The 12,458-nt window shown below is 40.5% G+C and overlaps 1 long non-coding RNA gene across 1 annotated transcript; it reads left to right on the top strand.

Annotated features, from left to right (window-relative positions):
• The first annotated feature begins 1,295 nt into the window (after positions 1-1,295).
• Positions 1,296-5,130, top strand: LOC311087432. The gene is made up of 3 exons (XR_014607279.1): positions 1,296-1,597; positions 3,159-3,248; positions 3,376-5,130. It is a non-coding gene; the product is annotated as an uncharacterized lncRNA (long non-coding RNA).
• The last annotated feature ends 7,328 nt before the right edge of the window (positions 5,131-12,458 follow it).

Raw genomic sequence — 12,458 nt, forward strand, 5'->3', positions numbered from 1 at the left:
ATATACAAATTATATATATATATATATATATATATATATATATATATATATATATATATATATATATTATATTTAAGTATTGTCATAATTGTCAGTATATTGTTATATAGCGTATAGCATAACACAAAAGCAGCATATTTTAATATGATTTTCCTGTCAAGTAGCCAGAGAAACCACATATTCTGAGCATAATGGTAATGATGGCTACAGTAATAAAATCAACCCAAAGGAGTGGCTCTGAAATATGTGAACTACTGCTGGACAAACCAACAGAGGGCAGTATGTAGTTGCAAAATAGGGTCAATCACTTCTTTGCCTTTGTCTAAGCTAAAAGCAGGATGTGCTTCATTTTATGAAATGTGTTTTTTTTTTTTTTTTCAATGAAGTGATGTATCTGGATTCTATTTAAGAAATATGCTAACTTTGTACTCTGATGTTAGGATATCATTTTCCCATAAAATCTTTCCATTTTTTAAATGTGTCTTGAATGTTAGAAAAACACAAATATTGTGTACTCATTCTGCAATAATTGAATATGATAAATCTGATTCATGTTGTACATCTCTGGATTAAATAAGCAAATTACATATATCTTATGTTATATTATTTAGTTGATAAACAGTCATGACGAACTGACATATATGATGATGATTTAGATCTTCAATTATAGAACATTTGCAAGGTTTTTCAGTTTCTAATATGTAGTAAGTTTCATTAAAATGTGAACACAAAAACGTTTAATATGACATCTTTCTCATTTTTGCTTCACGTCTCTCTCTACAGCGAATGACTCTCACAGTGAACTGAAGGGTTTGTGAGAAGCGGTGAAGTCATGCATACAGATGGCAGTGCCGGTGTTGGTGGAAATGATGCTTCCTGAACTGTTGTAACGGCAGTCCCAGAGGACTGAGCCACAGTCCAATAAGATGTCATGACGACTAGACCGAGAGGAGTGCGCATCAGATCTCCCTCAATTAATCCACCATTAGATGCCTGAGATTCATGGCTCACTGCCTTTGCTTACTGCGTTGGAGCTCAAATCTAATTAGACCCTCTCTCTCTCTTTCTCTCTCAGCTTCTCTTTCTCCGTGTCCATCCCTCCTTAGATCGAAAGATAGACGGATATTTCCTCACTGAGCGCTGTGGTTGGGTATTTTAGGTGTTCCTCCCTCTCTCACTCTCTCTCTCTCTCTCTCTCTCTCTCTCTCTCTCAGTATCTTATCCTTACAGCCACATACTCACTCTCAGTCTGTCCCTCTCTCTCTCCCACTCTTGCTTTCCCTCCCACTCTCTCTGTAACTCCTTCGCTCCTCTCATCCTCCTGTGACTTAGTTTGCTGTGCGCAACAACTGGCAGACCTCTCTCCTCTTCTCGGGCGAGGTGGCAAGCGTGTCCTCGGGCAGGCAGGGATTCGTCTCCCTCAGGGGATCCTGCACGTTTGGGCACATGGTCTTACGGCGGCGACGGATCCACGGCACAACAACCTGAAAGAACGGAGGCACGGCAGCCTCAGCCTTCCCCGTCACTGCCGGCTCAAGGCAGCGGACGAATGGGCGGCTTTGTGCTCAGTGGGTGCCGCTCTGTAGAGATCTCTAGGGTAAGCCTGCTTCAGTGGAGTAAGGATTTGTGCCTGTTTTTTTTTTGTTTTTTTCTGCCACTACTTTGCCTTTTGTTCCTTTTGTGACTCGTCACAATATCGTGGGGGAAAGAAAGATTTGTTGCCATGGGTATTGTGTGAGCTGATTGTCACTGTGCTGCAGATTTGTGTAATCGCGCTACTATCGGGGCGGTGGATATTTTTCTGCTGGATTTGTCAACTGTGTTTGCCGTATTAACATATTCATGGGATTCCTGCTCCTTCAATTAAATGGCAATCACTGGCAGGCAGCAGGAGCCCTGTGTCAGTGAGCCTCTGTAATGATGTGTGAGTGGAATGAAGAGGAGCTTCACGAGAGAGAAAAAAAAAAAGAAAAGCTTTTTTGTCCCCTTCTGTCCACGTTTTGTCTTCTCTTTTCTTTCGTTTGTCCTCTTTGTCCACCTCACGTCATGTTTCGTTGTTTTGTTGTTCTCAAAATCCCCAAAATGGAGGGAAAAGTCACAAAAGGATTGGGACAGTCACTGTGACTTCTCGTTCGTGCACCTGCTGCAGGAAAACGCTTCTGGAGACGAGAGTGAAGACTATGTATTTTTGCTATTTAATTGTGCCTGGCCAGAGGAAGATGTTTTACCATGGGAACCTGGCTGTATGCATGCTTTGGGGGCACGGGAGGGTGGTCTTTTAGCTTTGACAGGGCTGTCCAAACAAGATAAGAAGAGAGTTTGTTTTTTGACAAGCCCGGTGTGCTGAACCAGTGGTTGTGCTGCTGTCACAATGTCTCCAATGTGTTGTTTCTCTACTACGTGTCTTGTTTTGTGTGAATTCTGAGCAAAATGTTGTAAGCATCAGTGGATGGGTGTGTCTGTGTGTTTCGAGCATGTTAAGATAGCCACAGTCCATTTTTACGCCATGTTTTTCAATGTATTATGTTGTGTTGTTGGCTTTACACTCCAATTGTCATGGTGAATCACCATTGTTCAGTGCTCATTCTCTTAATATTTGCATTTAAATGCTTTTTTCCCCTAATGGCCTGTGATAAATGTTTCATGAAAGCTGTTGTAAACACATATACATCCTCAATGATACCCAGCACAGAGAATCTTTGGATTTTTTCTTTGTTTGTGTTAATTTGTGGTTCCACGTGAGTCAGAGGTGTGAATGAATGAATTCCACAAAGCTGGAAAAATACATGTTCTGATGTCCATCTTTTCCCACTTCCATTTGGGAGCTGCTGCACCCCTCAGAAAATGAAAGCCATAATAACAGTCATTGTTCCCCGTTTCTGACAGCCATCATTGCATTCCCTTTTTCCCCCCCAAACGATCTGTAATTTGCTTCCCGCTGCTAATGGATTTTCTGTATGACTCCTCTTTCTCTCTCTCTCTCTCTCTCTTGCTCCCTCCCTGAATGTGTGTGATGAGCATGTGAGACTTTGAAGGTGACAGTGTTTGACTGTTAATGTGGTGTGCAATAGCAACGTTAAACCTGTGGTGGAGAATATATCAAGCCTGTGCATGTATCAACTTTTGTTTAATTCCTACCTTTTTAACATCATTCCCAGATTTGGCCTGGATGTTTGCGAGCGTTTCCGCCCCCAGTGGCCGGGCTGGACCGAGGACAGGACGTGAGGTCCGTGAGCACCCTCTCCCAGGTAAGATGATCCCCTCACCATCTGTCTCTCCACATAACTAGTTAAACCCAGGAAGGGAAGCATTTTTTACATGCAATATCCTCCCTCTCCTGCTACAAATGCAAAGTGTGTTCATTTCTGTCTGCAGATGCAACCTTTGACGGGGGCCTTGGCTTGTGGTAAAGGGCATCTTCAATCAATTTCCCTAGAGAGAAAACTCTGCTTTGGCCTATGCCACTGTGGATGGCTGAAAGTCAGGCGAAGCCCCCTTTTTCTAAGGCTCTCTTCGGTGACGGGTATTCTTGGGTGGATAATACGGCTCTCGTTGTTATTGCTTAAGAATACGCGTAGTTGAGGAGAGTCATTGTCGACTGTCTTCGGGGAGATAACCTCCACTGGTCCGAAAAACCTTCTGGCTTTGCACTGTGGCCGTTTACGTAGCAACTAGACAGCTAATCATTTTCACTGTGGTTTGTTTGATTTCTGCAACAGGAGACAGACAGCTCCTGCTCTCAGTGTAGTGTCTCCACCTACATTGGCAAATCGCCGCTTTATGTGCTATCCAACGAGCGGCGTTTTGCATTTCACACAACTTGTTTATTTTTTATCCTCTGAGTGTGCGTGCGAGGGGAGGTTCATGGGGAACGGCGTTTATTTTTGCTCTCTTCGGGGAGTGTTTTAGTGTACACATGCCTGCTTGCCTGGCTGATAGGAATGCATTTACTGCTCTTTATTGTTAGTCCTGAGCACCAGCGGGAGCCCCGGACTGCATGGGGTGTTCACACAGATTGATTTTGAGATGGCATTAGTCGTACAGTTTTCGCCATTCAGCTGACAGCGATGAGAGGCAAAATGTCCACGGAATCGAAACAGGCTCTCCTATAAAAGGGGATGGGCTTCAAGTCTAATTACAAAACACAGCTAAGTAGAAGCAGCATAACAGATTACATGCTCATAGCATCAGCTGGTTCTGATTTTAGCACAGTTTCTCAGGACAAAAACAGATCGAATATCTTTTTTCTCCTTGATAAAGACACACATACACAAAATGTTCTTTTCCAAACCACTAATTACTTTTTAATGATGCGCTTAAATGTCTGAGCTAGCTTGTGCTGGGGAAAGCCAATGAGGTCCATGGCATATAAAGATGGTCAGTGTTTGTTAAAACAGTCATATCTATATCCCAGATCTTATCATAGGAATATGTTGTTTGTTTAATATTTAACCAAACAGCTTTAATTTAACTGAATGCATTTAAGATGAATGTGAAATCTATTTTTAATGGCTTGTTTTTTAAAACATAGATTCAACTAAAGGACTGGCAATTTTAGATATTCTCTGCTCAGAAGAAATTTTTTTTATTTTTTTATTTATGAATAATATTGTGTGGGTTCATATTTAATTGATGTAAGGACCTGTTAAGAAACACTTGTTTTTAAATGCATAGCTTGCTTCTTTCATTTTCTACTGTATAAAGGCCTGGAAGATATAGAGGCAAAATGTAAATTGGCTGCTACTTTAGTTATATTATCCACAGAGTTTGTGAAAATAACTAGAGGCTTATTAGAAATGCTCATGGAAATTCCCCAGCCCCAGAAACAAAACATATTACTTATCTTATTATGTAATCTACTGATGTATTGCTAATATTACATATCACAGGGTTGAAATGTGAATGAGCTACTTGCATACTCAAGGTATATTATATTATATTATATTATTATTGTCATGATTGTAATGTCATTCTTTGTTACTGATGCACATTCAACATTGTTTTCAGTGTATTTGCATTTCACACAAAATTAAAATTTATTTAGTGATTTTACTCAACACTGAATGTGCATTTAGTCATGGCAAATGTTGTATCCAATGACAATAAGAAGCCCTAAATAAACTCTCTATAAAACAGTCCGGAACATTGTTATGAATTTGTCATGGTTAGAGTGAGTTTACTCTTCCTTCCCCCTGTTTCCTCTCTCTGTGTTAATAGCTTTCATACACCTGTATCCGTGCAGGTGTTTTCCTCTTTATGATTACCTCTCCCACCCACAGAGCTAATTTCAGGCTTGAAAAAAAAAAGAAAGAAAAACACATGGAAATTTCACTAGTTTACTAAATAACGACTTTTTCTGGTGCTCTCTTTCTCTTGTGTAGACTGCCACATTAGTGGAGCTGTTTAAGTATTGTGTAGCAGGCAACCATTTCAAATCTATTTGAACTTTATTCAGCTTTGAGACGTTTATCATGATGCATTCCCCTCTTATGCTGCTATCAACAACAGCCAGGTACCCTCTGTCTCACTAAAATGACACTTTAAAAAACGAATCTATCTTTGGGTGTTTGTGACACACACCCTTAGTGAGAAAACTGGATCAAGCGCTCCATTTCACCAGCGTTTTGAGGAGAAAAGATTGTGCTATGGGGACCAAAAAAAACAAAAACCTGTTAAAATGCAACTCTTTGATCAAAATGCACGTTACAACCTATCCATATTTTTATGAGATGTATTGCCCATTTGATACTTGTGCTGGCAAATGCTGGTTTGCTTTAAAGCAATTGTTAGAAATAAGCTGACAGATATACTTGAATGCCAAATGCTACCCAGAATTCTGTGTAGACAAATGTGATCTAGACTAAACAGACATTAGCCCACACTCCAAAGACTCTGCATACTTGGCTGAGCTTGAAGCTGCGCTATCAGCTCACCCATATGATACGAGAATGCTGTTCATGTGTGCATGTCTCTGCTGAAAAATCTAGCATAAACCATCATGAATTCCATGTTGGTCCAGGCTGTTTTGAGTAAGAGCTGGTATAGTGGTTGTCTAGCTGCTGGACCAGCATAGTCATGCTGTTCTCAAGCAAAACTGAGCTTGTGTAGCTGGTCCACCAGTACTCCTGCTTCCCATACTGGGGACCAGCAAACCAGCAACCCATGCTGGATCCAGCATGCAAAACATACCTTATGCTGGTGACCAGCAATACTGGATTTTTCAGCAGGGGTGAGCGAGCGCTCTGTGTTTTTATCCCTTTTGAAGGCAGAAATGCTGAATTCCTTAAAAACTTGGGCGGTGCCGTCCCCAGACCTCTCTTCAGGAGACCCTTGGCTTTTAGCTACAAATCAGATGGGTTGACGGATCAGCTGTAGTTCTAGTTAAAGGGTCAAAAGAGGCGCAACAATCTGAAGTTGAAAGGGAGGTCTTACGATTGTTAGCTCAAGGCTATTAGTGCAACAAATGTGTTGTGGCTACTGAAAGCCCTCGACGAGGCCATTGCAGGCCTCATGGTCAAGTGGCTGCACTTAAAACATTTGAATACTCTGAAAGGGCCTCGAAATTGTGTTTCGACCATCTCTAGCTCTCTGTCTTCGCCTCGCTCGCTCTCCCTTCCCCCTCCCTCTTCACTCTCGTATAAGCTCTGACCTTTTGATACATAATCATCTCCTGGGGGCTGCACGCAGAGCCTTTGTTTACTCCATCATCAGGACCACCTTCAGACAAGACCCCCCTTCCTTTCGCAGCCCTCCTCTTCCCTCTCCATGCAGGTCATATCTTTAATTATTCTGTGATAATTAGTCCAGCAGGGCATTTTCATCTGCATTGATATATGTGCGGTTCAGGGTAGGACGCTCGCTTTGTGAGTTTAAGAGCGCACGGAGGTGATCGGTATGCATGCCATCTGCCCTCCAATTGCCTTCGACAATTTCGCTGAGGAATAAATGGAGGCCTATCGGCACAAAACAAAATAAGCAGATCAATTATCTGCACCGCTGCAGCTTTTTTACCGAGCACTACGCATTTCGCATGTAGCGTGGGCTCTCCGTGAGAAACAATCTGTCGGTTCCTCGCAAGATCAACTCAAATGTTTTTTTATAATGCAGCACAACAATCGCTTTTAGGAAGTTCACGCACTTATTTGCTAATTAAATAGCCATGCGTCCAGTCGTGGCAACTGGTTTAACCATGTCGTGTCAGGGAAAATTGCAATTGAGACATCAGACAGAATCAACTGCTATTTCAGAGGTAGATTTTGAGTACTCTGTGCCTGATAAGTCAAAGTATGAAATAAAACCGTCTTGTAGAGGCAGTTCAGTCAGCCAGTTTTGTTTCATCCTTGGAAAGATTGACACCGACGGGAATTCCAGATCAACAGTTGCCAGTTTTGTGTGCTTAGAGCTGACACATTGACACACATAGCAGTGCATCTTTCTGTTAAACAAATGGCTCGTTGAGCCGCGGCTGACTCTGAGATCAAATAAAAGCTTGCCTAAATCCTCTCAAGGAGGACAAACTCTGTTTCTGTCAGCAAGACGAGCGACTGTTGTATTCGCTGCTAATCAACTTTCACACTTCAAGCTCACTTCAAGAGCTAAGCGTGCAGCATGCGCCCGAGCCCATCCATCGCTCTGAAAACCACAAGAGCACGTGTGTTGCTATCACAACATTTTCGGGCTGGGGCCTGACCAGCTGTTGTGGGTCCAGATGTGCACGTCTTGCTCTTTTCTCACCTGTGCTTTATCACTCTGACTGCCAGTGAAGAAAGTTTCACAGATTGGTGTCGAACAGAACGCTACGGCTTGGCTTGTGCGTAGATCAGTTTTCATGATACATCTAACTCTCACAGGATTGGCCAGAACCCTGCAGAGAGAGTCTGTGCTGCTACAGCCATCTGGCATGCGTTGGGTCAGCAATGCCTCCCTGCCCTCTGTTTTGGCCTCTATCTCAATCCTGCCCAGAGTTGTTTAACAGATATTTACTGTCTGCTTGCCAATTGCTCATCTTCATCATTTCTTCCCCCTGTGCTATATAACAGGTTAGGACTGCTGGTTGTGCTTGGAAGACACTACGTTGTTTGAATTAGTTGGTTGATTTAGCTAATTTGTCATTTATCTGACATTTCTTTCCACTGCGATGTACAGTGTGCTTAATACAGTCCCATTGGAGCAGCCAGGGGTTAAGTGTTTCGCTCAAAGGTGCAATGGTGATTTTTCATGGAGTCTATGATATGATGCAGGATTTGAACAGTAGCGTTTGGATTAAAAGCTTCAAATGTACTGTAAAAGTACAAATAGTAAACCTTTTAGTTTAATTACTTTTCTCAGTAGTGAGGTGGTAGCATTGCTAGTTTTAAAATCATGAGGTTTGTCTGGCCAAATCATGTATTTCTTGTTGGATTCATCAGTGGTAAAAAGTAGTACAAAGTACACAAATGTCCTTGAGTTTAAGTACAGCTATCCTACTAAATTATTAGTCAAGTAAAAGTACTTATTTTACATAAGTACAATGATAAATAAGCACCTTTGTACTACTAAATTAACATATTTGAAGGAAAAATGTACGTATGTAAAAAAGAAAAAACTAGCATTGTTCGTATTTGAATCATTCTTTTGAGTCGGTTCCTTTCAATGAATTGGCCAAACGGGTTGGAAAAATTAACTAAATCATTTCACAATTCAATCTGAATCACTGAATCTGCGGTGTTTGGTGTTTTATGCCCCCAACGGCGCCTTCCAGGCAGCGAGGGGATGGGTAGGTTTAAGGTTGAGGGTAGGGTTAGCTGCCTCTAAGGAGCCATTGGGGGCTTAAAACACCATCGAGCTGAATCTGCAGCTTTCTAAATTCGTAAATTTGCAGTGGTTTGGTTTACTTTTAAAGACTATCAAGAGTACCAGTGCACACAAATTTTAAACCACATTGTTTCTGTGGGCAGGAATCCCTGTCAGTTTAGCTTGGAAAATATTTCTGTAAATGAGTTATTTTGCTAGGTTTTTTATTTATTTAAAGGACAACTCCAGTGAAAAATGAACCTAGGGGTAATTAACACATGGTTACTGAGTCGATCGTTCCTTGCGATGCGTTTTCATGAAAATCGAATGTAAAGAGTTTTATCTTTAAAAACAGATTAGCTCATAACACTAGTATATGGGGCACAGAGTAAGTAAAAGTAAATCGCTAGTTAATACCACTAACAAGGCTCAAAATAGCCTCACACTAACACGGTAGCATAATGAAGGGCCCTTCATGCTACGAACGCCGTGCTACGTTAGATTTCACAAACGTAATTCCTATCAACAAGTTCACTTAGCACGGCGTTCGTGACTCGATTAGTTGAGACTGTTTTCCAAGATGGATCCTGTCTGTAAACGCGTAATGTACTGTCTTTATAAAGTATCTTCTTATTAAACTGTCTGTACACTTACAAAGTTCTCAATGCTTCGGTTTGCATGTAGGGACCTTCATTATGCTACCGTGTTAGTGTGAGGCTATTTTGAGCCTTGTTAGTGGTATTAACTAGCGATTTACTTTTACTTACTCTGTGCCCCATCTACTAGTGTTATGAGCTAATCTGTTTTTAAAGATAAAACTCTTTACATTCGATTTTCATGAAAACGCATCCCAGGGAACGATCGACTCAGTAACCATGTGTTAATTACCCCTAGGTTCATTTTTCACTGGAGTTGTCCTTTAAGTATCCTGCCCAACACTGAGATTTGACCATATAACCTTTCAATTAGACTTTTAATACTTCTTTAAGACAGATTTTTAATAAATAAGCAACACCATATGTTACACGTCACACCAGTTAATTAATATTTCCATCGCAGGAGATATTTCATATCACTTCTAGACTTTATAGTGGAACGTATCATGCTGCTCCTTGTCACTTATACTTAAGCTGTTGCTCCAACACTTGCTGATAGAAACCTGCAAGACCTCCAGTGAGTACGGGGATGAAGTGGAGAGGACTGCAAGGGCTGACGCTTTTCTTGTTAAAGTAACCCAAAGGTCATCCACAGCCCGATCCTTCCAATCCAGTTAGAGCTGCCGGCAAAGCTGTCCAACACCTTACTTTTTCTCAGTGCCCTGAAATCCTTGACTGGCAGTCAAAACAGCCCTGAGCAGAATCAGAGGTGTAGCTGACTGCCTCTCGTCTGCGCTTTGCAAACCATCCCTTCAAGTCGCCTTTAATCCTCTGCTAGCCCGGCTTGCCGTGGCACCTTTAATCCCGATGCGTTCTGACAGAACTGAGCCCAGGCCTGAAGTTTAGGCTTTGCTTGCTTGGGAGAAATAAGGTGATGGTGAGAAGCATTTCAGAGCTCAGCCAAAGTCTGGACGCATCCGATGACAAACAGACACGGCATGGATCTGCCTTATGGCTGACGGTTAGTGAGCCTGAACCTGCTCTGTTATCACTCAACACGCTTTTCTCTGCAGTCTTCCATCAGTGTCAGATGGAGGAAAGCAGAGATGACAACAAATAGTAGCTTCTAACCTCTGATGTTTAAAGAGAAACAGCTGGTTAAAAATAGTACTTTGCCAAAAACTGTTTTTACGTTTTCACATGAAAATATCTAAACATTATTTAAAACAAGATCATTTTACTGGAGACTGTGTGAGATAATAAGATAGAGAATATATCTTTTTATATCAATATATTATAGTTGTTATATTTATTCTTAAAAAAAGAAAAAGATTGCCAGTATGGAATGAAAAATAATCTACATTCAAGATATATTATCTGAAAACTTCAATTTACTTGAAGCAAAATAATGAAATATTATCTTGTTATATTTACATGTACTACCATTAAATTTTTGTTTTTATTATTAATGTTTTTGTTCAGCAAGGATGCATTACATTAATCAAGTCACAGTAAAGACATGTTCCAAAAGATTTCTATTTCAAATAAATGCTGTTCTTTTGAACATTCTATTCATCAAAGAATCTTGAACAAATGTATCACGGTTTCTACAAAAAAAATATTTATTTTTATAAAAAAAAATATATAAAAGCAGCAACAACGGTTTTCTACATTGAGAAATGTTTCTTGAGTAGCAAATCAGTATATTAGAATGCTTTCTAAAGGATCATGTGTCACTGAAGACTGGAGTAATGATGCTGAAAATTCAGCTGTGATATCACAGGAATAAATAGCTTTTTAAATTATATTAAAATGGTATATTTTAAATTATGTTCACTCTCAGAGTGGATCATTTCAACCAGCATTTATTGGCATAAGCTTGATTTTGGCGGACGAGATCTGCTATACGCTGCTGCAGAGCAAATACAAGAATTTGTTCAGCTTAGTTAAAATAACAAACAAAAAGGACAGGCTGCTGCAGAAAAATGGTAGAACCCTGTAGCAGGTGGCGCTGGGGAGGAAGAAGGATAATCGCGTAGCAGGGAGATTGCAGGCTAGGGTACGAGATATATGGTAATGTGGATTAGGAAGTACTGATTGGCTGATGCCACAGCGTTGGAAAAAAAACAATCAGCGCTCGGTTAGAGTTTCATGCCTGAACTATGTATATATAGAATTTTTCACAATATTACTGTTTTTATTGGGGGGGGTTTTAATCAAAAAATGCAGCTTTGGTGAGAATGACTTCTTTCAAAAACAATTTTACCAAATTCAAACTTTTTAATGGTATTGTGGTTTTAATTAATTCAAATGTTTTTTTTTGCAGTGTGATTTTTGCATAATCCACACATTTCAGATTTGAAATTGTCCGGTTATATATAATCTTGGTTGTGATAGTTTGTGCATAGCCGTGGCTGGCTGTCTTCTCAGGCCTCGATGTTTTCAAATGATGTTCTTTTTCATGTCTCCACCAAAGATGAGCTGCTGGATTCAGGCCTCTGTGGAACACTGAAGGGAAAATGAAAGACTGTAAATGTTTAATGCTCCACCAAAAACAGAGAATAGGAAGTTAATACAAAATGTCATGCATTTCGAACCTCGACGTTTCATTCGATCTGAATTTTCACAGACCTGTCATTTATATGAATTACTGTATCAATTAATTGAAATGACTGGGAAGCTGTGTGGTTCCTCCTGGAACAATATTGCAGTATATTTCTCTGTTGTTTCATCATATCAGAAATAGTTATGGTTTTCAATATTCTTTTTGTTCTGGATGTCTGCCAAGTTCTACACAGGCAGTGTTGCCAGACGGCAGGCATTTTCAATCCAGAATGCTAAGACCTACTGTGGTTGGCAGAGAAGAAAAACATTCGAAGCTCGACATTTGTTAATGCGTTGTCCTAATCCAAGGAAGACATAAATGTAGAACAAAGAAATTCAACCGAAATGAATAGGAATTTTCTAATTCCGCTGTAAAGAATGCAGGAACTGTTGAGTGTGCAGGTGGAGCGAAGGAAGAATCTCCTAAAATCACGGCAACAAAAGTCCAAGCTGAAAACTGATGAAAGAGCTGTAATTTTCCATGCA

This window comes from Abramis brama, assembly GCF_963993115.1.
Source record: "Abramis brama genome assembly, chromosome: 7".
In the NCBI taxonomy this organism is placed as follows: domain Eukaryota; kingdom Metazoa; phylum Chordata; class Actinopteri; order Cypriniformes; family Leuciscidae; genus Abramis; species Abramis brama.